Below are 26,372 nucleotides of genomic sequence, written 5' to 3'. Positions count from 1 at the left end.
TGTGTGCGAGAAGGAGGCCTACAAACCTGACTCGGTTACACCAGCTCTGTCAGGAGGAATGGGCAAAATAAACCCAACTTGTTGTGGAAGCTTGTGGAAGGCTACCCAAAACACCTTATTACATACCAAATACAATTGAGTGTATGTAAACTTCTGACCCACTGGGAATGTGATGAAAGAAATAAAACCTGAAATAAATCATTCTTCTTTTATTATTCTGACAGTTCACATTCTTAAATTAAAGTGGTGATCCTAACTGGCAAAGACAGGAATTTTACAAGGATTAAATGTCAGGAATTGTGAAAAACTGAGTTTAAATGTATTTGGCTAAGGTGTATGTAAACTTCCGACTTCAACTGTATTTACGACCATCATAAAATGGCCAACTTCACCTCTCCCCTCTGCGGGAGAGAGAGGTCGCTGTAGAAAGGACCACTGTAACCTGATCTTCAGATCTTCACAGGAGAGTCATGACACCCCCATGCTGGCATTGCAGTATTTTACAGAAACCTTCACCTCCTTGAGACATGGTCGTTAGAATGCCTTATGCTTTGTGGTGAGCATGGTTACTTCCCTAGTGTCCTTCCATTCTCACAAAAAGCACTTGTTAGTTCTGATCAAACTGTGCCCCCTCGCTGCTCTTTGTCATATCGTTTACCTTGGTCTTGGGGAAAACGATTATGTTTGGATGAAATGTGCCACAAGCTACTCCAGTATTTTATTAAAAGCTTCTGTGTCGTGTCCTTAGTCATAGCTGCCTTCTTTTTAGCTTCTTGTTTATATTCTTAGCTTTTACCTTTTTTCCCACTTAAGAAGCATCTTTTATTCTAAAGCGATGAAATTAAAGCGATGAATTCTATTTACAATGTATTGTAGCATGCTCGTGGGTCTCGTCTCTGAGCCAGGTAGCAATAGTTCGCATTACGCATTAAAAGGTTCTAGGCTTGCTTTGTCCCCCCAGGTCAACTGCATATCCCTGGAAAGCTTATCTCATTGGCTACAAGACTGAAAGGTGCAAAGTAGCCAATCCCTGTGTATGGATGCCTATGGACGTAAGCAGGAAACATCATAATTTTCTTGTGCAAGTATAAGTCACTCTGTGGACATTCTATGTGCATATAAGTCTAACATCCAGATAACATTGCCAATAGGCTAGATTTGTTCTACCAACTAAGAATTAATGTATACCCCCATGTAGGTATAGCTCAAACACAGATCAAATTGAAGCTTACTTGTAAGATGTTTGCTGTTTGTGAAAATGTTGTGTAAAATAAACTTTGACTCTCGGCTGGTGATCAATAATGGAGTCACAGGCAGACAAATAAGACATCTCATAATCTGTGGAGTCCCGACTTTCGGTGTGTATCAATGTATCCGTTTTTTTTGTTTATGCTTCACACGCTAACAGGAATGTAGGTAGCAACCATCTTGAAAAAAGTCTTATTCTTTGATGAGTTTAATGGCGTTGACATCCAATGTTAATGGTACATTACGCCACACTGGATGGGGTATTGAATAAAAACATTCCTGGAAAGGGTAACATGACATCATACAAAATAAAACACGTCAACTATAAAATAAATAATACAACCATACTTCTTCAATCACAGTCCACTCAAAATACATCCTACACAGGCTCAGGGTCCTGTGATGAGCTACATTCACCAACAGGATTCTGCCATGCCTCGGTTGTAAAATCACGAAGACTCCAAAAATGTTCAGCGGCATTCACAATGATTCCAATTTTCTTAAACTTCTCCACAGTTTGTGCTGTACAGTTATGACCATTGCAATAAATAATACAGTCCACTTTTAATAACATGTAGCATTCACTATCCCTCGGTTCATCCAAAACCCTGACCGACCAAAAACGAGTCTATGGTTTCCTATTTCCAACATAGCTTTACATACTTTCCCTTTTTCTTTGCGACTGTAACCACTCATTCTCACTTTCTGTACTATTAGCTTCACTCGACTCACTAGCAGTTTCAACAAAACCTCAGTTCTGCATCTTCAAACAACCAGTTCTGCATCTCCGTCAATGAATGTCTAGCACTCCTTTCTCCCGTCAGTTCTTGAAATGAGGTCATCGGGCTCTGAGTTGGCTACTGAGTTGCAGTAAAGTATTTTTACATTTGAATTAAGGTGTTATCGTTTTAACCTCTAGAGTCAATCAAAGTAACATAATAAAAAAATCCCCATCATAATCCGTCAGTTTAAAATAGAGATATCTGTCCACGCATCTGCCAATGTCGCGCTTCCATCTGCGGTGAAAGTGGCAGAGCTAGAGCGGTGTTTGTCAGACCATAAGACATCCAAAATTGGTCTAATCACGAAAACTTCTGTAGCGTCCGAATGATTTCACCTACAAACCATTATGACCACTCCATGGAAAGGGAGACTCTCACGAAGAAAATTGTGTTTTCTGTTTTGATGCCCACAAGTGTCACGGGACTTGTCTGAAGGTAACCGTACTGGTTTCTTTTTAGCTTCTTGTTTGATATATCTGGACAGGGAATTTTTACAAGGATTAAATGTCAGGAATTGTGAAAAACTGAGTTTAAATGTATTTGGCTAAGGTGTATGTAAACTTCCGACTTCAACTGTATTTACGACCATCATAAAATGGCCAACTTCACCCCTCTCCCCCTCTGCGGGAGAGAGAGGTCGCTGTAGAAAGGACCCACTGTAACCTGATCCTTCAGATCTTCACAGGAGAGTCATGACACCCCCCATGCTGGCATTGCAGTACTTTACAGAAACCTTCACCCTCCTTGAGACATGGTCGTTATTGAATGCCTTATGCTTTGTGGTGAGCATGGTTACTTCCCTAGTGTCCTTCCATTTCACAAAAAGCAGCTTGTTAGTTCTGATCAAACTGTGGCCCCCCTCGCTGCTCTTTGTCATATCGTTTACCTTGGTCTTGGGGAAAACGATTATGTTTGGATGAAATGTGCCACAAGCTACTCCAGTATTTTATTAAAAGCTTCTGTGTCGGTGTACTTAGTCATAGCTGCCTTCTTTTTAGCTTCTTGTTTGATATTCTTAGCTTTTACCTTTTTTCCCCACTTAAGAAGCCATCTTTTATTCTAAAGCGATGAAATTAAAGCGATGAATTCTATTTACAATGTATTGTAGCATGCTCGGTGGGTCTCGTCTCTGAGCCAGGTAGCAATAGTTCGCATTACGCATTAAAAGGTTCTAGGCCTTGCTTTGTCCCCCCCAGGTCAACTGCATATCCCTGGAAAGCTTATCTCATTGGCTACAAGACTGTAAAGGTGCAAAGTAGCCAATCCCCTGTGTAATGGATGCCTATGGCACGTAAGCAGGAAACATCATAATTTTCTTGTGCAAAGGGGTAACATGACATCATACAAAATAAAACACGTCAACTATAAAATAAATAATACAACCATACTTCTTCAATCACAGTCCACTCCAAAATACATCCCTACACAGGCTCAGGGTCCTGTGATGGAGCTACATTCACCAACAGGAYTTCCTGCCATGCCTCGGTTGTAAAATCACGAAGACTCCAAAAATGTTCAGCGGCATTCACAATGATTCCAATTTTCTTAAACTTCTCCACAGTTTGTGCTGTACAGTTTATGACCATTGCAATAAATAATACAAGTCCACCTTTTTAATAACATGTAGCATTTCACTATCCCTCGGTTCATCCAAAACCCTGACCGACCAAAAACGAGTCTATGGTTTCCTATTTTCCAACATAGCTTTACATACTTTCCCTTTTTCTTTGCGACTGTAACCCACTCATTCTCACTTTCTGTACTATTAGCTTCACTCGACTCACTAGCAGTTTCAAACAAAACCTCAGTTTCTGCCATCTTCCTCAAACAAAACCTCAGTTTCTGCCATCTTCCGTCAATGAATGTCTAGCACTCCTTTCTCCCGTCAGTTCTTGAAATGAGGTCATCGGGCTCTGAGTTGGCTACTGAGTTGCAGTAAAGTATTTTTACATTTGAATTAAGGTGTTATCGTTTTAACCTCCTAGAGTCAATCAAAGTAACATAATAAAAAAATCCCCATCATAATCCGTCAGTTTAAAATAGAGATATCTGTCCACCGCATCTGCCAATGTCGCGCTTCCGCATCTGCGGTGAAAGGTGGCAGAGCTAGAGCGGTGTTTGTCAGACCATAAGACATCCCAAAAATTGGTCTAATCACGAAAACTTCTGTAGCGTCCGAATGATTTCACCTACAAACCATTATGACCACTCCATGGAAAAGGGAGACTCTCACGAAGAAAATTGTGTTTTCTGTTTTGATGCCCACAAGTGTCACGGGACTTGTCTGAAGGTAACCGGTACTGGTTTCTTTTTAGCTTCTTGTTTGATATATCTGGTCCAGATATACTGTAGGGCAAACACTTCAAAACCTTGTTTCTTATTTATTTTTTGACTGTCTTTTTTTGCCATTTGTGACTTGTTTCAGGAAACTAGGCATATGTCGCAAGTCACAACTTCACAGGAGAGTCATTTGATCTGAATTTTTTTTTCTTCCAAAATGCGTTTTCTGGCAGAAATGCCTTCTGGATTATTTGAACTTTCATGTGCATTAATAACAAACTTGTATGCCGCCTGGGAATGCAAATAAAGTTGTTACATTACGAGTCGAGTTGGTTTAGCTACTGAAAAAGTCAGGAACCTTCCCGCTAGCCATGATTGGCTGAGATAATGAGTGGGCTGTACTTGAGAGATGAGTTTCAGATTGGTCTGCCTGTAGCATCTTCTGTCTATAAAATGAGCTGCTTGTTATATGTAATCCTTCCTACTGCAGTTTTTTTTCCGAAATATATAAAGTTAGCCATGGAGAACTGCAAATGTGTTGCTACTGCTCGCAATAACATTGCTGTCCTGAATGCATCAGGCGCTRTCGACAAAGGTCAGTGGGAAAAAGTTGGAATGGACCACTTTCTGGTGACAATTGTGCCATGACTCTCAAAATGAATCAGAAGATGAGGAAATCCCTGATTTAGGTCAAAACTAATTAATTGAAGAAGACATCAACCTTCTGATGGGAGTGATGGGGAAGAAACGGCGATCAACAGTGTTGTTGTCACGGAAGAAGTTGAAGGAGTTTTGAAATCAGTGGAATGTCTGGTAGAAACAGAGTATGATGAGATTAATAGAATTCTGGCATTTGATTGCAAATGCAGAGGGAGTCGAAAAGAGAACACAGAAGGCTGTTGTATAAAACACCGGTGTCCGGATTACATATTCAAACTAACAGCAACCATGGCATCCGTGACGGAGAGGGAGAAAGATCTGATGATTCTTATGGAATTGCACAYGATCTGTGTGAACCAGAATGACTTGACACAACGGGCCAAGCAAGCTGTACATCCAAAACGGAAAGGACACAGGACGTCTTATTTAATGAAATGGGTTGCAGGCTGCCGTAAAGCTTTAATCCATGTAACATTAACGTGTACGGGTAAGAGTCTAGTTACTGTTTGATATTGTACATTTCTAATTTTGTCAGAAAGTTGTTTTCATTGCAAGTTAAAGCTTACTGTTAGCTAGCTAGCTGACGTTAGATGGCTGTCTTGCTAGCTAACATTACGTGTATGATCTGTGTAGTAATGTTATCTCAGAATTCCATTTGCATTGCTAGTTATAGCCTAATGTTAGCTAGCTAACTAGCTAACATTGAACCTATTTGACAAACTAGCTAGCTATGACAATCCGTTTGTATTGCTAGTACTCTATGGATTAGGATTATGGTTCATTGTTTTGCTTAACAAAAGACTCCACTTCGCCAGATGTTTACATGACCCATCAAGTTAGCCAGGTGTGTCTGGCGGTGATTACGGCTATTTATTGTATAATAATGCCAACATATTTATATCTGGAATTTGTCTTTCAGTATCAGTAGAACATGTCTGACTCTCCTCCACTACTCAGGGAGAATGGTCTAATGCCTCCCATCAAAAAGACAGCTGGCCCAACAAGCACATGTTACACATGAAGAAATGAGGACTTGCAGTGAGTTGTGAACTTCATCAACAACTACGCAGAGGATAATGCAATAGTATTACCAGGACGCCACCCAGTACACAAATATTTTGGTGGAAAGCTGCTGCCATCCCATATGACAAAAGCAGCTGTGAGACGTCTTTACAAGGAATCAAACACAACACTTGGTATGTAACGCATAAACAACACGCTTTGATTACTTAATTTACCTCCAACATGATTGGCACAGCTTTTATTGATCTCACATTATTTCTGTATTTTCCAGTGGTACGTGTAGTCGGGCTGTCTTCCTTAAGGAATCTGTGGAGAAAATTGCTGCCGCACATCTCAAGCACTAAGCCCAGGACAGACCTGTGCTGGCAGTGCCAGAGGAACAGCTTTCAGGTCTTCAGATCTGCCAATCTGCCAGACAGTGGTTAACATCCCACAGCTGGTTGGACTGGAGGATGGTATGGTGCTGGGGGAGAGCTATGGGTTGCTATAACACCTGACTCAGTACTTCAGGCCACTGCCACAGTTCAAGAAGATACCATCACTTCAGGTGAAAATCATTTTCATTTCATTGTATGAGGTTATTCTTCTTGTCTAAACTTGGGAGGTGAATTGATGTTATGCAAGGTTGTAATGTCTTCTCAATTTTTTTGTTATTTCCTGTTTTACAGCTTCGATGATCTGGAGCCTGGTGTTGTTGTCGCCAAGGAGTGTTCAGACTCAGTCAGGACCAGATTGCAGCTGCTGCGCCACGCTGACATCCTTCCTCCCATAGATGGTCTGCCTGTACAAGCACCACCTGGACTGGACACAGCTAGACAAACGTATCTTTTTGAGAATATCAGGGAGTTTTGCAACAAAGAGGCTATGGACATCCAATGCCCTGCACCAAAGTCAAGGGCAGGACAGAAACAGTCTCTTAAAATATAAATTCCCTTGTTCATGCGTGGTTCAAATGAACCAGTTCATCACTGGGGGCGAATTCCCAGTCATCAGCACTATCTGCAGTGCCTCTATTCAAATGATCTCTCCTAACACATGTTGCTGCTACAATTTTTTTTTGTATCCTGCTACTCAGCCACTTTACCCCTGATTGTATGCATATAACTACCTCATCTATCACTGATATCGTTACTGATATTATTCTTGTACATACTGTATATTATATTATTTATATTGACACTATCTATTTTTGATTTTGCTACTATGCAAGTAACCATTTCACTGTACCGTTTACACCTTCTGTAGAGACTCATCCACTTAGCAAGATGTGGCTCGGGGTTATAGCATTTCTTTCACATGACCCATCAATTTAGACAAGTGTGTCTGGGTAAGTGTCATCTAATAYTTATAAAATATTTATATTTACCTGGAATTTTTCCTTATTGTAGGCTACTACTTTTACCACTTTTAGGTTTAGTCTTTACTACACTACTCACTGTTTAGCACATGACCTCACATGTGAATCCTTAAAGAGATGGGTGGGGCTGGCTTAAGAGGGTGTGAACAATGCTGAATGGGTTTAGACAAAGAAGAGCTCTCCAGTAGGTTTACCAAACAATTCAAGGGCCATTTTCTCAAAAGTGAGGTTACAAGTGCAGTGTATGATATACCATTTTCTAGCTCTGTGTCTCTGCTTTTATCCAATGTAAAAAAACACAATTTCAAAGTTTGCTACATCAGACCGAATCAAGGTGGTTGGTCACATTTAAGAATGTGTTATTCAATGTGTTTCGCTGGGCTWTAGCAGTAAAGGCCAAATTCAATATTTTATCAAATCTTTTTTTTAAATCTTTTTTTTATACCTAAAGAAGTCCTCCCATCCACCCTCCACCACTCCCCCTTATGTTTCGGGGGCCTATTAGCCACCAGTTACTGTCTGGGCCCCTAATTAGTGACTGACTAGATAATAAATAGTTCAACAATGCTCAGTCCTAGTTGCTGTGGTGATAAGAGTGGGCGGAGAACACTCACGACAGAGACACTACTAGAACACTTAGATGGCGTCTCGGGACCCAAAGATAATGGTATAAAGGCGTGYGTGTGTCCTCTGTGTGGGGTGTCGGCAGGTAGCCTGGCGGTTAAGGGCATTGGGCCACATMAAAAAAATGCTGGGTTGTTTGGTTGACCCAACTTCTGGGTTGTAGGCAWTGGGTCACTTAGTTGGGTTGTTTTCTATAAAAAGAACAGTGTTGGATTGTTGATGCTGGGTTATTGGTGCTGGTTTGTTGAAATATGACCCAGCGGGTCAGATCAGAAGACTGGAGGTGTAGTTTAGTAGGGGCGAGGCTTTCAGATTGTTACAATTGCCACCCATGAGAGTAAACGTAATTCCGTTCATCTGTTCTGTTGTATAGTTATCACAGGTTGAACGATGACTTTTTTCTGCCTGTGTTTTATATATACAGGGCATTTCCACACTATGAGGTTGGAATAATACTGAGAAAATTATGATAATGCCCTTTTAGTGTAAGACCTGTTTGAAAGGACCACCTGAAATTTCAGCTTGTTTGTTGGGATAGAGTTTTGGCCTACCTGGTGACATTCAAGGTGGTAAATTAGTTAATAGGCCAATTAGAAAGAGAGTTCCAAACCTCCCGGCCAATAACAGCTAGTTTTCAGTTTTCCCCTCCCCACTCAGACCTCTCAGACATCCCTAGCAAAATTATTGTTTGAGAAATTGCTCTTTGCAAAGAAGCATTTTTAAAATGATTTTTGACCATTTAAATTTTTTAAAAATCACAGTAATTTACTTAATTGTTACCCAGAAATGATTTGATATTGAGAKAAAAAAAAATAGCTGCATTGGAGCTTTAAATGAACCCATGTTTCTGTAATCTCACAATGTCCAAAAAATATTGTTTTAACGGTAACTTACTTAGCTGCCAGTTACCTGTAAGTCACATTATGTTACTATACATTCCAAATAAACTTTGGTTTAACAATCATCACTGTAAAGTTTCATTGGAATTTACAGTAACATACTGTGCTTTTTTTTACAGTAACTTACCAGCTGCAAGTAAGTTACTGTAAAAACAACAGGATTTGTTTTTACAGTACATGTTGGGTTATTCATGCAACCCAACTGACTAAGTCAAAATAACCCAGTGTGTGATCTATCCAATATTTACCCAGCGATGGGGTACCGAAGAACCCAAATTGGGTTGATTTTAACCCAGCATTTGTGAGTGTGTTTGTGTGTGTGCGTGTGTGTCTGTGTGTGAGAGAGAGAGAGAGGATGCTAGAGCAGGGAACAAGTGTGTAAAACTCATATGTGAGTGAGAGAGACATAGTTTGCTAAAGTAACGAGCTATAATCAGATCTTTAAAAAAAAAAGGTGCCGCGTAGTACAAGGGACATTGGAGTATAGAAGTGTTTCACATCAGAGCCATTTGACTWTAGGTTCCCCTTGGGAGAGTACGTTTACCTCCACGCCAACGCCTGTTAAACATTGAGTGCCATACATAGCCAAGCTTGTTTACTGTATGTTATGCAAAGTATATAAAATCACCCTTTACACATGCTACACACTGTACAATATCTGACAGCTCAAAGCCAAACAGTGAGACATCAGTGTGCATCCCAAATAGCACCCTTTTCCCCCTATCGGTCAAAAGTAGTGCACTTTATTAAAGGGAATAGACCAGTTTTCTTCAGGTTACATTGAGGAAGAGACCAAACGTTATCAAGAAAAACAACCTCCGTGCTCACCGCGCATCGCAGCAATTCAATGAAGTCTTTGCTAATTGAGACAGCCAGTATTGAGTTGCTGCCGATGATAAATTGGTTTAATGAGGTTGTTGTGTTTTCGGGTTTGTGTGTGCATTAATCACTTTCATCTGTTGCTGTGTGCAGTGGCTATAGTGACACCTCATTTGACATGGCTATTTTCGGTTGTCATGGGTGTGTGTGATTACAAAATGTTTTCACCCTGTCATGATATATTCTGGAAGGTATCTGGACTTCATAGTTAAGAGTTCATATGATCAGTTCTGTTGAAGACTGTGTAACAGCACATAACTATAGCTACACCACAGCACATGTACAACGTGGTTATGAATATGGTAGCTAATTGGTAGTGTCATCAACAGGTGCATGGAGAGGGGTGACGCTGTAGACATAATTTAATTGATGAGTCTTGAGACTTAGTGGGGGGGGGGGGGGGGGGGCTGTTTTCAGAACAATGGAATTCCACTATTTTTATCTGGTAAAATTGTAGCTCTTCTACCTATACTTATTTCAGTAATAAATGAAGGTAAAGTTAAAGGCCACTAACAGTCGAAATCATGAAATTGGATGATATGTGGATGAAACCAGATCAAAGTATGTTGACCAAAGTATGAAAAATGTTGCTTCTACATTGATAAAGTTTGATCATAAAGTTACTGGACCGCTCCCCCACGTCAAATACTTAGATTCAGGAGGCGGGATTATTAAGGGGATCGGGTGACATCACTCAAACTCTCATTTTAATACACAAATGGTAACATAATATTCTCTTACCTAAATTAAAAAACAACGGCATTGTAACGAACATCGGAGAAGGCGTGTTTGCAAAGGGGCGTGGTTTATATAGCTAGATAGCTACTCTGCTGGTGCCAAAATTTGACTGTAGTGTGTCAGCAAATATTGCAAGTTTACACTATTAATCTATGGCAAATATACTTACTGTATATGCGTCCCTTTCATCTGTGTCTGGTGTTAGCTAGTTTGCTGGCTAGCTAGGTCTTCAGCCTGCATGGAACAAAAGGGCGGGTCAGTGCTGCTGTGAACCGCATCCAAGACATGCCAAACGGGAGATGTAAAAAAAAATCGGTGATGCAAATTCAATGTTGTTTAAATTGCTTTGTGTATCACCACATTTGTTTGAGATTATGTTGATGCTAACTGCTCACTGCATCTAAGTTTCTTGACGTTTGCGTATCAAAGAGATGCCAGTCAAGGTGAGTTCATGAATATAAGCTCCCAGCCCACTCAGCCTGTCTTTTCAAACTTCCTGGTAGTTAGCCATGAGAGATTTACATTTGTCAAAAATGTTGAGCATTTCTATTCCCAAAAATGTTTATGGGTGATATTTTCAAAATGCTATTTTACATGGGAATCAGAATGACTGTTTGGCACCTTTAAGGTAACTTACTGTAAGATAAAGCGTTACCGCTTATTCATATAGTAAACTACTTTTATATGTGCCACATGCATAACGGACAGAAAACACCCACCTCTTTCTCATCTTTTTACCACTTATTTCTCTACTTCCTCAGCTCGGTATTCCCTAAACCATCTATCTATGTCTCTCTCTCTCTCTGGAATTCTCCATCTCTCCCATTCTCTCTCTAGACACAGTGCTTTTTCTTCTCCTCCTTCCGCTATCATTATTAGCTCTCCTCCTTCATTTATCCATGTGTTCTTCCTCACTAACCACCCCTCCTCTCCATCCCTCTCTCCACTAGATTTGCTCTTGTATTGCTCTTGTATGAATGTGTGTGTGACTGTGTGTCTGTGTCTGTCTCTGTCTGTGTGAGTGTGTCTGTGTGAGTGCGAACGCTGCGAGATGACTTTACAAATGTTTCCCATTTGTTACCTCGCTGTAAACCCCACTAGGAACACATCAATCCCATTACTTTGGGACAAACACCCTAATCTCACTTCTGCCCTCCCGCACTAGTGGGCAATTGAAGCAATACTTCTCCACCCGGCCTCTTCCTCTGTGGGGGTTTTCCCTCCCTCTTTCTCTTTTTTTGTCTTCACCAAGAAATTGAAGCGAAACTTCTCACCCAGAGTTTTTCCTTCTCTCTTTCTCTTATTTTTTGTACTTTTCTGTTCCTGTGAATCAATTTTTTTATGTGATGGACGAATAAGAGACACATTATTGAGACTTATAAGCGGCTGTTTCTCTTGTGCAGCTGTTCTCAAACCTCTCCTCGTGTACCCCAGACGTTTCACAATTTTGTTTTAGCCCTGAACTAGAGTAACAGTATTGCTTCCGTCCCTCTCCTCGCCCCTACCTGGGGTCGAACCAGGGACCCTCTGCACACATCAACAACAGCCACCCTCGAAGCATCGTTACCCATCGCTCCACAAAAGACGCAGCCTTTGCAGAGCAAGGAGAACAACTACTTCAAGGTCTCAGATCGAGTGACGTCACCGATTGAAACGTTATTAGCGCGCACCCCGCTAACTAGCTAGTCATTTCACATCGGTTACACTAGCTCACTTGATTCATCTCATCAAGGGCTTGATGATTATTTGACAAGTTGAATCAGGTGTGCTAGCTCTGGAATAGATCAAATACATGGAACAAATGGGGGTCCCCGAGGAGAGGTTTAAGAACCACTGCTCTAGTGGACCCGACAGACAGATATGTGTCCCAAATGGCACCCTAATCCCTGTCTAGTGCAATACATTTGAAGGGACCATGAGGCTCTGGTCAAAAGTAGTGCATTATAGTAATACGGTGCCATTTAGGACACAAGTTGAACACTATTCAATTAGCTTAATGTTTTGGAGTGTTTGCTTTTTTCTTCAAGCTAGAGGTTTTCTTTTGGGCCTTAGGATCAGACAGTTTTCATTGAAGTCCAACATGGCTTCATATTACAGTTAGATTCCCATATTATTTGCAGTAACATAACAAATAACTGGTGTATTTTAAGAAGTGTAGCTTGGTTTCACCTAKTTTTAACATTCTGTCATAAAGAGCACATTTTCAAGTTCATAAAAAACAAGTGTTCCCATCTCAAGAGGTTAAATAACCAAATTAGTAAGTGCCAAATAAAGTAACAGGGTTGACCGTAGCAGGGTTGACGATTTCATCTTAAAGGAAAATGTAGCTTTATTACAACCAAATCACTATTTTTGATGTAAATAGCATGTCATAGAAGGGTCCAGACACTTTTTAACAATTTCACTTGTTTTTGGGGCGTTTGAAAAAACATGAACAAGTACTACAAAACACCTAAATATGTCCTTTTAGAAATGGAAAAGCCTAGCAGTATAGTGATGCAGGTCTTTAGATGTTGTACACATGAAATTGTGTCATTCCGAACTTTATCTGCAACGTTATATTCCATAGTAGCTTCGTTTCACTGTTTCAGAGACGCATCAGTGACATGGCAGGATATGTTTTGAAACAATTACTGCTTCGCAGTCAGTGAATTCACAAGTCAGTGAATTCTATGTGTTACAGCAGGATGAGTCAACAGATGTGGCGGGCCTGGCATAGCTCCTGGTATATGTCCGTTACGTTTATGGGGGGTCAATTAGGAAGACATCCTCTTCTGCAAACTACTGGAAACCAGGACAACAGGAGAGGATATTTTGAAAGTACTGGACAGATTTGTGAYGTCAAATGGACTTTGGTGGTCAAGATGTGTTGGTATCTGTASTGATGGAGCAAAAGCCATGACAGGGAGACATAGTGGAGTTGTAACGCGCGTGCAAGCAGTTGCTCCCGACACCACTTGGGTACACTGCAGCATCCACCGAGAGGCTCTTGCTGCCAAGGGAATGCCTGACAGCTTGAAATACGTTTTTCACTACAGTGAAAATGGTTAACTTTGTTAAAGCAAGGCCCCTGAACTCTCGTGTATTTTCTGCATTATGCAATGATATGGGCAGCGACCATGTAACGCTTTTACAACATACAGAAGTGCGCTGGTTTTCAAAGTATTGACACGTTTTTTTAATTGAGAGACGAGCTTAAAACCTGTTATGGCTGCAGGTGGCGTATTGGAAAAACTGGAAAATATGTGCCAATTTTCAAACGGCCTCTTAATCAATTTTTGCTCTTACAATATGCATATTAATATTAATATTGGATAGAAAACAATCTCTAGTTTCTAAAACCGTTCTAATTTTTTCTCTGAGTGGTACAGAAGTCATTTGGCAGCACTTTCCCTGACCAAGAAGTAGAATGTCAGAAATCTATGCTCGCTTCAACGTTATGCCTATACATGGTCATTATACGTAAGACCCTACGTATACTCCGTTCGCCTTGCTTATTTACGTACATCATAAAGATGGCCAAGACTCACCCCTCCCCCTCTTGCGGCAGAGAGAGGTCCTGTAGAAAGGACCGCACTGTAACCGATCCTTCAGATCTTCACAGAGATCATGACACCCCCCATGCTGGCATGCACCACTTTACCAGAAACCTTCACCCTCCTGGAACGATGGTCGTTATTGAATGCCTTATTGCTTGCTGGGTGAGCATTGGTAGCTTCCCTGTTCCTTCCATTTCACAAAAAGCAGGCTGTTATGCTTGATCAAACTGTGGCCCCCTCGCTGCCTTTGTCATATCGTGTACCTTGGTCTTGGCGGAAAACGATTATGTTGGATGAAATGTGCCACAAGCTACTCCAGTATATTAAAAAGCTTCTGATGTCGGATCATATTTAACTTAGTCAAGCTGCCAGCTTTTGCGGTCTTGTTTGATTTCTTAGCTTTTACCTTTTTCCCCACTTAAGAAGCCATGTTTATTCTAAAAGCGATGAAAATAAGCGATGAATTCTATACAATTATTGTAGCGGGGAGGTGGGGCGCGGTGGGTGCGTCGGTCGTGCGGAGCCAGTAGCAATAGTTCGCGATTACGCATTAAAATTCTAGGCCTTCTTTGTCCCCCCCAGGTCAACTGCATAATCCCTGGAAAGCTTATCTCATTGGCACAAAGACCGGTGATAAAGTGCAAGTAGCCAATCCCTGTGTAATGATCCTTCATGGCACGTAAGCAGGAAAATTCATAATTGTCTGTGGCAAAGATATAGTCACTCTGTGACTCTATCTGCCATTAAGTCATTACATCCTCAATAACATTCCATAGGCCAGATTTGTCCTACCAACCTTAAGAGATAAGTTCATACCCCATGTAGGTAGTTAGCGTCAAACCACAGAATCAAATGAAGCTTACTTGTAAGATGTTTGCTGTTCTGGTGAAATGTTGATGTAAAATAAACTTTGACTCTCGGGAGCTGGTGATCAATAATGGTGGAGTCACAGGCAGACAAATAAAGACATCCTCATAATCTGTGAGTCCCGACTTTCGGTGTGTATCAAGTATCCGTTTTTATTTCTGTTTAGGCTTCACAACGAGCTAACAGGAATGAGGTAGCAACCATCTTGAAAAAAAGGTCTTATTCTTTGATGAGTTTAATGGGCGCTGTGAACATCCAATGTTAAGGTACATTACCGCCACCAAAGCTGGATGGTGGTATGAAAAAAAACATATCTGGAAAGGTAACATGACATCATACAAAATAAAACACGTCAACTATAAAATAAATAATACAACCATACTGCATTCAATCACAAGTCCACGCCAAAATACATCCCTACACAGGCTCAGGTCCTGTGATGGAGGCTACATCCCAACAGGATTTCCTGCCATGCCTCGGTGAAAAATCACGAAGAACTCCAAAAATGGTTCAGCGGCATTCACAATATTCAATTTCTTAAACTTCTCCACAGTTTGTTGGCTGATACAGGTATGACCATATGCAATAAATAATTACGAAGTCCCAACTTTAACGGAACATGTAGCATTTCACATCCCCTCGTTCATCCAAACCCCTGACCGACCAAACGAGTCTATGGGTTTCCTATTTCACATAGCTTTTAGATACTTTCCCTTTTCTTGCGACTGTAACCCACCTCATTCTCACTTTCTTGTATTATTACTTCACTCGATCACTAGCAGTTCAAACAAAAACCGCAGTTCTGCCTCTTCCTCAAACAAACCTCAGTTGCTGCCATCTTCCGTCAATGAATGTCTAGCACTCCTTTCTCCGTCAGTTCTTGAATAAGTCATCGGCCTCTGAGTTGGCTAATTGAGATTGCCAGTTAAAGTATTTTACGAGTCTTGAATCTAAGGTGATATCGTTTTATACCTCCTAGAGGTCAATCAAACGATACATAGAATAAAATTCAAACATTCCCATATATCCCTCCTAGTTTAAATAGGAGATGCACAGTGTCTGTCCACCGGGCATCGCCAATGGTCGCGCCTCGCATTCTGGTGACAGTTGGCAGAGCTAGAGCGGTGTTTTCAGACCAGTAACACCCCAAAATTGTCAATCACGAAAAATTCTGCAGGTTCCGAATGAATCCCTACCGCTACAACCATTAGTTGACGACTCCGGATGGAAAAGGGAGAACTCTGTCACGAAGAAATTGTGGTTTTTCTGTTTTGATGCCCACAAGTGTACGGGGAATGTGTCGAGAAGTATCGGTACTGGTTTCTTTTAGCTTCTTGGTTTGTAATACCTTGGTCCAGTCAATACTGTAGGCGCACAATCACTTCCAAACCCTTTTTCTCTATTTATTTTTTTGACTTGTCTTTTATTGCCATTGTGGTGACTTGTTCTTCAGGGAAACTAGGCAATGATGTCCGCAAGTCACAGACTTCACAGTGCTAGGAGTTCGTAGAATGTTTTGATCTGAATTATTTTTTTTTCTTCCAAATTGGTTTATCTGGGCAGATAGTAGTTCTGAATAATTGAAGCTTTATTGGTGCTATTAATAACAAACTGTATCCGCCTCGAGAATCGCAAAGATTAAAGTTGTTACATTACGAGTCGAGTTGGGCTATTTAAGCTACTGAAAAATGTCAGAGACCCTTTCCACGGCATTAGGCATGATTGGCTGAAGAATTGAATGAGTGGCTCTGTACTTGAGTAGAGAGATTTGACTATCTGCCTGTGCATCTTCTGTCTTATAAAATTGGAGCTGCTTATATTAGTATGCTAATTCCCTTCCTACTCGCAGTTTTTTATGCCGAAATATGTATTGAGGTATTAAGGTTAGCCATTGGAGAGCTGCAAAATGTGTGCACTTGGCTGCCCATAACATATTGCTGTCCTGATGCATCAGGCGAGCACCACAACGGTCAGTGGGAAAAAGTGGAAGGGAACGCACTCTTCTGGGGACATATTGTCATGAGATCTCAAATGAATCAGAAGATTGAGGAAAGTCCCTCGGTATTAGGCTTGGCAATAACTAATTAATTGAAGAAGACATCAACCTTCGATGGAGGGGAATGATTGGGAGAGAATTACGGCGCATCATACAGTGTTGTTGTACGGAGAAGTTGAATGACTGAGATTTTGAATCAAGTGGAATGTCTGGTAGGATAACAGAAGTATGAAGAAGATATAGATAGAATTCTTGGCCATGTGGATTTGCAATATGCAGAGGAGTCGATAAAGAGAACATCAGAAGGCTGGTTGTATAAAACACCAGGGTGCCGGATTACAACTGATTAAAAAGTCTAGACTAGCAAACCATGGGGCATCCGTACGACGGAGAGGAGAATCGATCTGATTTAATGAATTGGCACATGACTGTGTGAACCAAGAATGACTTTGACCATTACGGAGCCATAGGCTAAGGCTGTACATGCCAAAACGGAAGGAACACAGCGGAACGTCTTATAATAATGAAATGGGGTTGCAGGCTGCCGTAAACCCTTTATCCACGTCATAATAACTGTGTAACGTTTAGCCTAAGAGTCTAGTTTACTGATTTGATATTTGGTACGTTTCTAATATTTGTCAGAATAGTTGTTTTCATTGCAAGTTAAAGAACTTACTGTATTCAGCTAGCAGCGACGTTAGATGGCTGTCTATGCTCAGCTAACATATACGTGTATGATCTGTGTAGTAATGTTAATCGTGAGACTTGCCATTTGCTTGCATAGTCTATAGCGCTAACGTTAGACGGTTAGCTAACTAGCTGAAGCATTGAAACCTATTTGACAAACATGCTTAGCTCATGACAATTCCGTGTGTATTGCTGAGGGACTCGTCCTATGGATAGAAGATTATGGTTCTATGTTTTTGCTTACGAATCTATAAACGGAACTACGCTACGCAGCATGTATTATCATAGACCCTTCACGGTGTTGCTAGGTGGTCGTGCGAGACTGATTACGGCTATCTATTATTGTATATCATAGATGCCGGAATCATCATTTATAATCTGGATTGTCTTTCAGTACTCTAGTAGAATCATGTCTGACTCTCCTGTCCACTACTACAGGGAGAATGGCTAAATGCTCGCACGACTCCCTAAAAAGACAGCTGGCCGCCTAGACAAGACACTAGTGTTACACATGGAAGAAAGGAGCTTGCAGGAGTGATGTGAACTTCATCTCAACAACTGTAGCAGAGGATAGTAGCAACTAGTGTTATCCAGGACGCCAGTCCACCAGACAGTCAAATATTATTCTGGTGGGTAAAAGCTTTGGCTGCCATCCATACAGAACCTAAAAGCAGCTGTAGACGTCTTTACAAGAGAATCAAACACAACACTTGGTATGTAACCATAACAACACGTTTGATTTACTTCATTTACTACCAAACCATTGGTCACAGCTTTTATTGATCTCACATTTTATCTTGCTGTAGTTCTTCCAGTGGTACGTGTGATCGTTGAGCTGTCACTTCCTTAAGAGATCTTGGGAAGAAATTTGCGTGCCGCACATCTGCGACGACTAAGCGCAGGTTCACAGACCTAGTGCTGCAGTTGCCAGAAGGAACAGCTTTCAGCGTCTTCAGATCTGCAATCTGGCCACGACTAGTGGTTTGTTAATGCCCATCAGTCTGGTTGGACTGCGAGGAATGGTATGGTGCTGGGGGAGAGGCTTACCGGTTGCTAAACACCGCTGATCTCAGTACCTTCAGGCCACTGGTCACACAGTTCCACGAAGTATACCATCACCTTCAGGGAAAATGCATTTTCTGATTTCATTGTATGCAGGTTATTCTTCTTGTCTAAACTGGAGGTGACATTGATGTTATTGCAGGTTTGTTAATGTTTCCTCACTTTTTTGTTATTTCCTGGTTGTTTACAGCTTCGATACTGAATCTGGATGCCTGGCTGTTGGTTGTCGCCATAAGAGCTGTTCAACTCAGTCAGGTGCGACGCAGAGTTGCAGCTGCTTAGAGCCAGGCCACGCTGGACATCACTTTCCATACCGAGCTGTGCCATGTACCAGCACCACCTGACTGGACTATCAGCTAGACAGAACGTATGTTGTTTTGAGAATATCAGGAGTTTATTCACCAAAGACGGCTAGTGATCCGATGAGCGTCCTGTCACGCAAAGGTCAAGGGCAGGACATGAAACAGTCTCTAAAATATAATTTCCCCATGTTCTGCACGTGTTCGCAAATGAACCAGTATCCTCACTGGGGCGCGAATTCCCAGAATCATCTCAGCAGGCTATCCTGGCCAGTGAACCTCTATTCAAAATGACTCTTCCTAACAGACATGTTGCTCCTTCGTCTACAATTTTTTTGTTTGTATCTCCATGCTACTCGACCACGTTCTAGCTTCGCCTGATTGTATGCATAATACTTACGTCGAGTTAGTCACGTGATATCTCGTTACTTTGATATTAAGTTCTTTGGTACATAACTTCGTATATTTTAATTGATTTATTTGGACACTACGTCATATTTGCTTTTGCTACTGATGCAAGTAAACATTTCACTAGTGCACCGTTTCACTTCTGTAGAGACTCATCCATTAGCAAAGGATGGTGGGGGTTATATACGCATTCTTTTCACATTTGAGACATTCAATTTAGAACGAGCTAATGTCTGGGTAAGATGTCATCTAATACTTTTATAAAATATTTATATTACTGGTAATTCTTTTCCTGAGTGTGGATACTGAACTTCGTACCACTTCTAGAGTTTAGGTCCTTTATAATGCACTACTAATCTCGTTTAGTCCACGATGTAACTCCTCGACATGTGAATGGTTAAAGAGATGGGTGGGAGGCTTAAGAGGGGGTTGAACCAATCGCTTGAATGTTGGTTTAGAGCAAGGAAAAGAGCTCTCCCAGTAGGTCTTAGCCTAGAAAGCGAATTCAAGGGCCTTTCTCGCTCAAATAGTGAGGGTCTACGAAAGTGCAGGTGTTATGATAGACCATTTTCTAGCTCTTGTCTCTGGCTACTTTACTCCAATGTAAAAAAACACAATTTCAAAGTTTGTCATACTATCAGAGCCGAATCAAGGTGTGGTCACATTTAAAGAATGTGTTATTCAATGTGTCGCTGGCTTTAGCAGTAAAGGCCAAATTCAATATTTATCAAATCTTTTTTAAATCTCTTTTTTTATATCGTAAAGAAGTCCTCCCATCCACCGCCTCCACCACCACCCCCTTTAATGTTCTGGGGCCATTAAGCACCATTCTGTCTGGGCCCCTATAGTGAGCTGACTAATAATAAAAGAAGTCATTAGACATAGTGCCTCCAGTCCTAGTTGCTGCTGTGGCTGATAAGACGCGCGGAGAACACTACACCCAAGACAAGACAGACTACTACTAGAACCACTTAGAGTGGGCGTCAGTCGGGCGTCAAGGCATGGATGGTATGCCAAAGGCGTTGTGGTGTCCCTCTTGGTGTCGGGTTAGTCGCAGGTCCTGCGGTTAAGCGGCATTGGGCCACATCAAAAAAATGCTGGGGTTTGATTTATGGTTGACCCAACTTGTGGGTGTAGGCATTGGGTCACTTAGTGGGTTGTGGTTTCTATTAAAAGGAACAGTGTTGGTTGTTGATCTAGTGGTTATTGGTGTGGTTTTGTTGAAATACTGACCCAGCGGTCGTAGATCAGGCAAGACTTGGAGGTGTAGTTTAGTATGGGCGAGGCTTCAGGATTGTTACAAGCATGCAGCCGCAGAGTTAGATTTAAAAGCGGAGAATAACGATATCCCGTCATAGCAGAAAAAAGTTTTCTTGCTTTCTTTCGGGTATAGTTATCACAGGTGATACGATGACTTGTTTCTGCCTGGGTTTACATATACAGGGCATTCATCACCTATGCTAGGATCGGAAAATATACATCGAGAAAATTCATTTGATATGCCGTTTTAGTGTAACGACCTGTTTTTTGAAAGGAACCACCTGAAATTTCAGCTTGTTTGTTGGGATACGACGTTTGGCCTACCTAGTGACATTCAAGGCCAATGGCTCAATCATGAAAGAGAGTTCCAAACTCCCGGCAATTAACAGCTAGCTTTCAGTGTTCCCTCCCTACTTCAGACCTCTGTACAGTCCCTAAGCAAAATTCTTTTTTGGAAATAGTGCTCTCTTGAAACGAAGCATTTTTACAATATGTTTTTTGACCATTGTGTTAAACTTTTTAAAAAATCACATGTAAATTTACTAATTGTTGTACCCAGAAATGATTTATTGATGCGAGAAAAAACAGAATTAGCTGCATGAGCCTCTTAAATGAACCATGTTTCTGTGTAATCTCACAATTCAAAATATATTGTTAACTTAACGGGTAACGATTACCTTAGCTCGCCAAGATTACTGTTAAGTCAACATATGTTACTATAGCATCCAAAATAAACTTTGGTTATAGACCAAAAATCCACAACTGGAAAGTTTCAATTGTGAATTTACAGTAACCAGTATGTGCTTTTTATTAACAGTATTACTTACCAGCTGCAAGTTAAGTTACTGTAAAAACAACGAGGATTTGATTTTACAGATGTAGCGAATGTTGGGTTATTCGCAGACCCCACTGTACTAAGTCAAACAAACCCAGGTGTGTGATCTAGTCCAATAATTAACCCAGCGATGGGGTACCGAAGAACCACAAATTGGGTTGATTTTTAACCCAGCATTTAGTGAGTGTGTTTGTGTAGATGCGTGTGTGTCTGTGTGCGAGAGAGAGAGAGAGGATGCTTAGAGCAGAACAAGTGGTGTAAAAAACTCATATGTGTTGGTGAGAGAGACATAGTTTGCTAAAGTAACGAGGCACTATACATCAGATTTTAAACAAAAAAAGGTCGCGTAGTACAGAGGGACATTGGAGTATAGACAGTGTGTTCACATCAGAGCCATTTTTGACTTTAGGTTCCCCTTGGGAGAGTACGTTTAACCTCCACCCAACGCCTGTTAAACATTGAGTGCCATACTTAGCCAAGCTTGTTTACTGTATGTTATGCAAAGTATATAAAATCACCCTTTTACACATGCTACAACACTGTACAATATCTGACAGCTCAAAGCCAAACAGTGAGACATCAGTGTTGCATCCCAAATAGCACCCTTTTCCCCCTATCGGGTCAAAAGTAGTGCACTTATTAAAGGGAATAGACGCCAGTTTTCTTCAGGTTACATTGAGGAAGAGACCAAACGTTATACAAGAAACGACCAGACCTCCGTGCTCACCCGCGCATCGCAGCATTCAATGAAGTCTTTGCTAATTGAGACAGCCAGTATTGAGTTGCTGCCGATGATAAATTGGTTTATATGATGTTGATTGTGATTTCGGTTTGTGTGTGCATTAATCACTTTCATCTGTTGCTGTGTGCAGTGGCTATAGTGACACCTCATTTGACATGGCTTTTTCGGTTGTCATGGGTGTGTGTGATTACAAAATGTTTTCACAACCTGTCAGATATACTTCTGGAAGGTATCTGGACTCATAGTTAAGAGTTCATATGATCAGTTCTGTTGAAGACTGTGTAACAGCACATATACTATAGCTACACACAGCACATGTACAACGTGGTTAGGATATGGTAGCTAATTGGTAGTGTCAGGCACCAACAGTGCATGAGGGGTGACGCTGTAGACATAATTTAATTGATGAGTCTTGGAGACTTAGTGGGGGGGGGGGGGGGGGGGCTGTTTTCAGAACAATGGAATTCCAACTATTGTTTATCTGGTAATAATTGTAGGCTCTTCTACCTATACTTATTTCAGTAATAAAATGAAGGTAAAGTTAAAGGCCACTAACAGTCGAAATCATGAAATTGGATGATATGGGATGAAACGCAGATCAAAGTAATGTGAGCCAAAGTTGAAAAATGTTGCTTCTACATTGATAAAGTTTGATCATAAAGTTACTGGACCGCTCCCCCACGTCAAATACTTAGATTCAGGAGGCGGGATTATTAAGGGGATCGGGTAGCATCACTCAAACTCTCATTTTATACACCAAATGGTAACATAGATATCTCTTACCTAAATTAAAAAACAACGGCATTGTAACTGAAATCGGAGAAGGCGTTGTTGCCAAGGGGCGTGGTTATATATAGCTACGACTAGCTACTCTGCTGTGCCAAAATTTGACTGTAGTGTGTCAGCAAATATTGCAAGTTTAGCACTATTAATCTATGGCAAATATACTTACTGTATATGCGGTCCCTTTCATCTGTGTCTGGTGTTAGCTAGTTTGCTGGCTAGCTAGGTCTTCAGTCCTGCATGGGACAAAAGGCGGGGTCAGTGCTGCTGCTGAACCGCATCCAAGACATGCCAAATACGGGAGATGTAAAAAAAAATCGGTGATGCAAATTCAATGTGTTAAATTGCTTTGTGTATCACCACATTTGTTGTGAGATTTATGTTGATGCTACTGCTCACTGCATTCTAAGTTTCTTGAGTTGCGTATCAGAGATGCCGACGTCAAGGTGAGTTCATGAATATAAGCTCCCAGCCCACTCAGCGCTGTCTTTTCAAACTTCCTGGTAGTTAGCCATGGAGAGTTACATTTGTCAAAAATGTGAGCATTTTCTATTCCCAAAAGATGTTTATGGGTGATATTTTCAAATGTATTTTACATGGGAATCAGAATGAACTGTTTGCACCTTTAGGTAACTACTGTAAGATAAAGCGGTTACCGCTTATTCATATAGTAAACTACTTTATATGTGCCACATGCATAACGGACAGAAAACACCCACCTCTTTCTCATCTTTTTTACACACTTATTTCTCTCTTCCTCAGCTCGGTATTCCCTAACAACCATCTATCTATGTCTCTCTCTCTCTCTGGAAATTCTCCATCTCTCCCATTTCTCTCTCTACTACAGTTGCTGTTTTTCTTCTCCTCCTCTCGCTATCATTTATAGCTCTCCTCCTTCATTTATCCATGTGTTGCTTCCTCTAACCACCCTTCCTTGTTCCATGCCTCTCGTCGACTAGATTATGCTCTTGTATTGGCTCTTGTATGATTGTGTGTGTGGACTGTAAGGACAACAAAGTCAAGGTATTGGAGTGGCCATCACAAAGCCCTGACCTCAATCCTATAGAACATTTGTGAACAGAACTGAAAAAGCCTGTGCGAGCAAGGAGGCCAACAAACCTGACTCAGTTACATCAATCTGTCAAGAGGAATGGGCCAAAATTCAGCCAACTTATTGTGGGAAGCTTGTGGTAGGCTACCCGAGACATTTTACCCAAGTTAAACAATTKAAAGGCAATGCTACCAAATACTAATTGAGTGTATGTAAACTTCTGACCCACTGGGAGTGTGATGAAAGAAATGAAAGCTGAAATAAATCATTCTCTCTACTATTATTCTGACATTTCACATTCTTAAAATAATGTGGTGATCCTAACTGACCTAAAACTGGGAATATTTACTCGGATTAAATGTCAGGAATTGTGAAAAACTGAGTTTAAATGTAGTATTTGGCTAAGATGTATGTAAACTTCCGACTTCAACTGTACCTCYCTGATTGTATATTTATTTCTATAATTKAAAACAGCATGGCCACAAACAAAGCAATGCATATAAAATATCAAAACAGGTACAGATTAACTAGAATATAATATTAAATTCTTCTAAAATTCTTAATCTCTCATGCTTCAGAGGATGTGCTTTGATTGTGTTGCCCATGTGCTTTTTGTGTGGCATTCTAGCTTGAATATTCACAAAWATAGTAAGTGAACTGCTACTGTGTTTTACTTGGTAGTGTTACATTTTTTTTCCCACAACGCTAAGTAAATTACTGTAATCTAATGGATTCTGTTTATACAGTACATAACTGTTGATTATATAATCATTTACTGTGACAGTTAAGGGATTTTCTTACAGTGGAGCTAACCCAATATTCACAACAATATCCAAGCAACTAACTGCCATTAGGTTACTGTGAAATGCATAATAAACTCAACAGTGCAGCTCTTTATTGTCACATGCTTTTGCAAAGATGGCAGAACTGACAGTATTAAAAGTGGTGATAAACCTTTGATCAACATAACCATCAGCCACTTGAACTGGTACAACACTTCCACTGACTGTTGGCACAAATACACAAAATTCTGTAATAATTGTTGTTTACTGTTCTTTCACTGCAAGCAGTAGCCTGTAGTGTACTGTAAAATTACATGAACTTTTTAACAGTGTAACATTTCATGGTATAAAGGAAAACATGGTGAAGAGCGAAAGAACAGAATGGTTGTACAGCCACACAAAAACAAGGTTATTGAGCGGTTCTTTGTCAGKGGTGAGGGTGATATGTCTAACAATTTTTTTTTTTGCATATCATTAAGGGTTCTTTACTGCTGTGATGGTTTAAAAAGTTTTACCGTACACTACAGGCTACTGGTTGCATTGAAAGCACGGTAAGCAACAAGTTCCAGATTTTTTGTATTTGTGCCAATGGTCATTGGAAGTGTACCAGTGGTTATGGTTATGGGAAAMACTTTATTTGGATAATCCATCTGTAGATGCTCTACAGACTATCAGTAACATTTACCAGCCCTAACCCTTATTCTAACTGTAACTTTAGCAAGCAGTTGCTATCCGGACTATCCAAATAAAGTGTGTTCTGTTAWGTTGCAAAGGTTGAGCACCTTTCATCACATTTCACAGTAACTTAATAGCAGTTAGTTGCCTGGAAGTTGCTATGAATATTGCATTACCTAACTGGCACCCAAGTGTTTGTAAGTCTTTGTAAATATCACAGCTCCTCATCTCGGGAAGGGCCACACATTGTATGTGGTACAGCAGTCCCACACTCTTCCAGCATCTGCTCTCCAACAGCACAGKGGCCCGGGGCACAGTCAGGGCACAAAATTCCATGTTGAACTGCATCTTCGACGATTAATGTCCCTTTGGAGTTGCCCTTTTTCTCCTCCCAGACACGACCCTGTCTTTTTTTCCTCCTTTGTCTGCTCTTGAGTGTTTTGTTTCACTCTTCCYGGCATTGCCTTCTGTATTTCCAATGTGTTGAGCTGCTATCGATCTCTGACAGGCGTTCTGGTGTTTTTTGCCCTCTCTATGTTCTCTGCATACTGTATTTAAGGTCGTTCTACAGTTGTTCCATAAAGGACAGTTCTGAAATKAGAAAATCTTGACTTTTTAATTGTTTTGGTGGCTTATGACTTGATGGCGGTCACAATGCCTGCCATGGAATTAATTTGCAATACATGCAGCTATTCAAGTACTATGTAACAAATGTTAATATGTTATTACTAGTTTTACTACAAAGTTATGAGCAACTTAATGTAAAGTATTTCCGACTAATGCTGTATGGGGTGCATAGGTATCAAGACCAAATGGACATGCATCTTTTCAAAATGAATAATGTCTGTTTAAGGGAGTGAGTGTGATGCCCACATTCTTTCCATCTGTCTCTGGAT

General features: G+C 40.8%; 1 protein-coding gene across 1 annotated transcript in view; it reads left to right on the top strand.

Moving 5' to 3' along the window:
- The window catches only part of LOC112080438 (MAM domain-containing glycosylphosphatidylinositol anchor protein 1-like), a 333,781-nt gene that overhangs the window by 217,471 nt on the left and 89,938 nt on the right, over nt 1–26,372 (top strand). The window lies entirely within an intron of this gene.

This window comes from Salvelinus sp. IW2-2015, unplaced genomic scaffold (assembly GCF_002910315.2).
Source record: "Salvelinus sp. IW2-2015 unplaced genomic scaffold, ASM291031v2 Un_scaffold16326, whole genome shotgun sequence".
Classification (NCBI taxonomy): Eukaryota; Metazoa; Chordata; class Actinopteri; order Salmoniformes; family Salmonidae; genus Salvelinus; species Salvelinus sp. IW2-2015.
The sequence above is the reverse complement of the archived record's forward strand: the minus strand, read 5'-3'. Positions and strand labels throughout refer to the sequence as shown.